At 42.8% G+C, this 5859-nt stretch overlaps 1 protein-coding gene across 1 annotated transcript in view; it reads left to right on the top strand.

Moving 5' to 3' along the window:
• The window catches only part of LOC144684798 (lysosomal membrane ascorbate-dependent ferrireductase CYB561A3-like), a 198751-nt gene that overhangs the window by 125409 nt on the left and 67483 nt on the right, over positions 1–5859 (top strand). The window lies entirely within an intron of this gene.

Genomic DNA, 5859 nt, shown 5'->3' with positions numbered 1-5859 from the left:
AAATGGCTTTGGCATTGGAAAGTTTTCCGCTGCTCTAATTGGTTCACTTTTCAGTCTCCGGATTGGCCATTCTGTCCGAACGCTCTAATTGGATAATCTGGAAATCCAGGGCCGCGTGCTCAGTTTGAAAGTGCGACTGTGCGCGTGCGCGGCCGAATGGCGTCGAAGAAGAGCAGGCTCATTTGCTCTCCAAATCAGCTCAGAGAAAAACAATGGCTCGATGTTTTTGAAGTAATCGGGAGGAATATAGTCTTTTGTAAATCACAAGGGTTAAATTTTGGCGCCTACTGGGGCTAAGGTAATTCATAGGAGTTACTGGAGGTCTATGCATGATACTGGGGATAGTTTTTCCAAAAGAACTCTTAAACTTACAATCATTAATATTAATATCCTCAGATAATATTTAATTTTTTGATTCAATGCATATTGGGATTCTAGGAATGCGTATTAACCAATAATTGGTAAGCTCATCACGATGTGGAGTTGGGGTTGTGAAATGACATTCTTAGTTTTCTTTCGGATATCCAAGTCTTATGCAGCGGAAGTGGAGCTGGACACTTGAAATGTTGCAATGAGGTTTCAGATGGGGAGCAGTCTGCTCTGAGTTTTTCAGGTATCCAACCTTTGTCCCGTGTGAATCCTGCATTGGACGTCCTGCTAGAAGATGTTGAATCTCCTTCATATTCTTAAACCATTTCTAAGTTAGGAAATGCGGGTCCCAAGCCCGTGCAGTTTAGACAAAGGGACCAAACCATGCACAGGTGCTGAATCTCGTTACCTCAACTATTTCAAAAAGGGTTTCGGGTGGGCAACAATATTATTCTTAGTTTTTCAGGTCTCCAGTTGTTTCTGCTGAAGCGAAATGCTGTCTTCGGCAGGTGCCAAACCTTGCGATAAGAGAAATATGTATTGGGATTTTTCGATCCTTTAGTTGGTAAATGGTTTGTGTTTAGTTTTTCAGATCCCTTCATCCTGATGCTCAAGTCCAGCCACATAACTAATCCTCTATGAACTCAAGCTTATTTTACAGCAGAGTATCTGTAAACTATCATCGTGGAGCATTTTGTGTGTGAGGTAGCAATGTAACAAATAGATGTAACTTGATAATGACAGCATTTGTGTGTTGTATTTAGAGCCTTCTTAATTTAGTTTTTAGCTTTCATTTCTGACTTTAAACTCATGGACTTCACTGGACATATAGACCACGTTGGAAAAAAGTAAGACAGGTTCTGTCTAGAATCTAAAAACAAAAAACTACTGCGGATGCTGGAAATCCAAAACAAAAACAGAATTACCTGGAAAAACTCAGCAGGTCTGGCAGCATCAGCGGAGAAGAAAAGAGTTGACGTTTCGAGTCCTCATGACCCTTCAGCAGAACTGAGTATAGTTAGGAGAGGGGTGAAATATAAGCTGGTTTAAGGTGGGGGAGAGAAGTTGAGGGGGGTGGTGGTTGTAGGGACAAGTAAGCAGTGATAGGAGCAGATAATCAAAAGATGTCACAGACAAAAGGATCAAAGAGAATGTGCTAATTAAGAATGGATGACAGGACACTCAAGGTACAGCTCTAGTGGGGGTGGGGTGGAAAGACTGACAAGGTATTAGTTGTCCAAGGGCCCAAACACTCCTTTCAAGTGAAGCAGCATTTCACTTGCATTTCCCCTAACTTAGTCTACTGCATTCGTTGCTCCCAGTGCGGTCTCCTCTACATTGGAGAGACCAAACGTAAACTGGGCGACCGCTCTGCAGAACACCTGCGGTCTGTCCGCAAGAAAGACCCAAACCTCCGTCGCTTGCCATTTTAACACTCCACCCTGCTCTCTTGCCCACATGTCTGTCCTTGGCTTGCTGTATTGTTCCAGTGAAGCCCAACGCAAACTGGAGGAACAGCACCTCATCTTCCGAATAGGCACTTTACAGCCTTCCGGACTGAATATTGAATTCAACAGCTTTAGATCTTAAACTCCCTCCCCCCATCCCCACCCCGTTTCTTCCCCCTCCCTTTTGTTTTTTTCAATAATTCATATAGATTTTTCCCACCTATTTCCATTATTTTTAAATCTATACCTGTAATGCCTTGTCAGTCTTTCCACCCCACCCCCACTAGAGCTGTACCTTGAGTGTCCTGCCATCCATTCTTAATTAGCACATTTTCTTAGATAATATCACCACCTTCAACACCTCTTTGATCCTTTTGTCTGTGACATCTTTTGATCATCTGCTATCACTGCTTGCTTGTCCCTACAACCACCACCCCCCTTAAACCAGCTTATATTTCACCCCTCCCCTAACTATACTCAGTCCTGCTGAAGGGTCATGAGGACTCGAAACGTCAACTCTTTTCTTCTCTGCCGATGCTGCCAGACCTGCTGAGTTTTTCCAGGTAATTCTGTTTTTGTTCTGTCTAGAATCTGATGGTTTTTGTCAGTTGCTGTTTTTTATCTGTGACTGATGGAAAAGATCTGGAAAAATCTAGCTGGAAATTGTCTTTCAAGCTTGGCTTCAAATTTCTGGACTCCTTTCGACATCAAGATGATGTATCTACCCTGGACTACGCTGGTTATACTGTAAGACCCAACTTCTGTCACTGACTTGCTGCTCTTTTGCAATATCTAAAGTATCTTGGATCAGTTTATTGCCTTTCCCCCAATGCTGCTGTGACTGAGAGACTTCAATCTCTTGCTGAGCCTGTGTCTGGCTAGTGGTTCAACAGGTGTTTCAGATTCTGCTGACGGAACAGGAAAGATAGAGCATGGTCTGGGTAGCAGCAAGGGTTGGGTACCAGACTGCAGTAACCAGCAGGCCACAGGCTGCGGGTCATGATGTAGGGTGTGCAGAACTGGGCCACAGCAGGCTCTCTTTGCGTTGGGGTATGGTATATGCACCTATATGTGATCATTCACAGACTGCTAATGTTTCACAGCAGAGCCTGGCCTCCATTGTCTTGGATGGAACCCCCTTGCCATTGGACCAAGGCCCTGCTATGTCAAGACCATGTGGTGCTTAGTGTGCAATGACCACCCCACATTTAAAGAAAAAACACACACACAAGCATCTTCCACTCGTGAAAATGAAGTTTGGGACCTGGAACGTCAGGACCCTTTGGACAACCCCACACGTACACACCTCAGTGTCGCACCATCGTCATTGCTCAGGAAGTCAGACACCTCAACGTCAGCATTGCTGCCCTAAGCGCGACATGACGTGCAGGGGAAGGCGGCAGTGGCAGCTAAACCTTTTTTATGGAAGGACGTACCTGAAGAGAAATGATGTCTCCATGAGTTGGGCTTCACTATCAAAAATTAAGCTTGTCTGGCAGCTCAGAGACTCCCCCATAGGGTAGGTGAGTTCATGACTGCCTGGCTTACCCTAACATGGAATCAGCAACCCACTATCATCAGCGCACAGGCTTCTATACTCAAGGCAACAGATAATGCCAAGGAGAGATTCTACACTGTCCTTGAGCAATCCCTAGCCCAGTCTCAGCAGGCAACATACTGATCCTCCTTGAAGATTTCAATGCCAGAGTCAGGAAGGGCACAAATCTCTCAAAGGGTGTGATTGGCAAGAAAGGAGTAAGGAGATCAAACTCCAACAGAGCCTCTTGGACATAACCTTGTTATAAGCAACACCCTGCTCCACCAACAAGATAAACACGTGGCAACACATATGGTGCTGAAGAGGTCAAATATCTCCACCAACTCATGGGGCTCCCCGGCTTGTGACCGGCCAAACTGGAGAAGGTTCGTTTAGGAAGGCACCAAGAGACTTTGTCGGGAACACGCTGAGGCAAAGTCAAGACAAACCTACATTCCTGCAAGCACCACTTGCCCCGCATGTAGCAGAGCCTGCGAATCTCTCAGATTTATCAGCCATCCCAGAATCCATCAAACTGGAATGGAAGCAAGTTTTCCTTCATCCTGGGGGACTGGCTAAGACAAGTTTTTAAAAAGATTTACATTGAATATGAGAGGAGGAGAAGCAGGTCATCCAGCCCCTCAAGCCTGATCCACCATTCAATAAGATCATGGCTGATCTGACCTTGCCCTCAACTCCGCTTTCCTGTCTGTTCTTCATAACCCTTTACTCCTTTATATTTCAAAAATATGTCTATCTCAGCTTTGAATATATTCAATGACTCAGTCTCCACAGCTCTTTGGGGTTGAGAATTCCAAAGATTCACAAGTGAGAAAAAATTTTTCTTAATCTGTCTTAAATAGAAGATCTGCTATTTTGAAATTGTGGTCTCTATTCCTAGATACCTCCAAGAGGAAATATCCCATCAACATCTACACTGTCAAGCCCCCTCAAAATCTTATGTTTCAATAAGATTACCCCTCATTCTTCTAAACTGGAGTATTGGCTTAACCTGCTCAACATCTCAGAAGACAACCCCTTCATCTCAGGAATCAACCTAGTGAACCTTATTGAACTGCTTCCAGTGCAAGTATACCACTTTATAAATGAGACCAAAATTGTATGCAGTACTCTAGGTATGGTCTCACTAATGCTCTGTACAGTTTCAGCAAGACATCCCTACTTTTATGCTATTTCCCTTGCAATAAAGGCCAACGTTCCATTTGCTTTCCTAGTTACTTGCTTATACCTTATGTTTGTATTGTGGATGCGGACAGACAGATCCCTTAGTACTGCAGCATTCTATAGTCTCTCACCATTTAAATAATATTTAGCTTTTCTATTCTTAAAGTGGATAACCTCATTTTCCCACATATATCCATCAGCCAAATTTTTGCCCACTCACTTAACCTACCGATATCCCTTTGTAGACTGTGTCCTCCTCACAACTTGCTTTCCTATCTTTGCAGCCAAACTTCATGTTGACACAATACATTATGTTCCTTCATCCAAATAAATAATTTAGATTGCAAATAGCTGAGACCCAACACTGATTCCCCTTTATAAAAACAAAAAACTACTGCGGATGCTGGAAATCCAAAACAAAAACAGAATTACCTGGAAAAACTCAGGTCTGGCAGCATTGTGGACTCGAAACGTCAACTCTTCTTCTCCACTGATTCCCCTTTGTCCAGATTGTTTCCTATTAGTTGGCCGATCCTCTCCATACTAATATTAACTCCAATGGCGTTGGCTCTTGTGCAATAATTATGAGGCACCTTATCGAAAGGCCTTTTTAAAAATCCAAAGCACAGCATCTACTGGTTCCCCTTTATCTACTCTGCTTGTTATATCCTAAAGAATCCTAATATATTTGTGAAACATGATTTCCCTTTTACAAAACCATGTTGACTGTGATTGTATTAAAAGTCTTGCTACTACTTCCTTAACAATGAATTCCAGCATTTTCCCAATGACAGATTTTTTAATAAGTGGCTTGGTTCCTAATTCTGACTCCCTCCTTTCTTGAATAGGGCCATTACACTTGCTGTTTTTCAATCTGCTTGGATCTTTCCAAATTATAGGGAATTTTGGGAGATTACAAACAATGCATCCACTATCTCTGCAGCCATTTCTTTTAAAGGTCCTAGGCTGCAGGCCATCAGCTCCAGGGGTTTGTCAGCCTTTAATCCCATAAGTTTGCCTAGTTCCTTAATAGTAATAAGTCCTTTGTGAACTGCTTCCAGATCCTTGATCCTTTTGTTGTAACTTGTGCTGAATAGCATTTGCCCAATATCTTTCTTTCTGTAAATTATAAATAAATTAGATCAATTGTTTCAATTTAACAAAGTTGATCTAATGTTTGGTACTTGCCTCTTTCCAAACAAGAAACAAAATGAGAACTACAGATTCCAGTGTGCAGCATCAGGCCAACTAATCTCCAGTCAAGTAACCCAAAATATACATCCTCTCTTTCAGCAGTTGCAAGTGTTTAAAAGTCCCAAA

Source organism: Cetorhinus maximus, chromosome 9 (assembly GCF_964194155.1).
Source record: "Cetorhinus maximus chromosome 9, sCetMax3.hap1.1, whole genome shotgun sequence".
NCBI lineage: Eukaryota > Metazoa > Chordata > Chondrichthyes > Lamniformes > Cetorhinidae > Cetorhinus > Cetorhinus maximus.
This window is presented reverse-complemented; position numbering and strand designations above follow the sequence as displayed.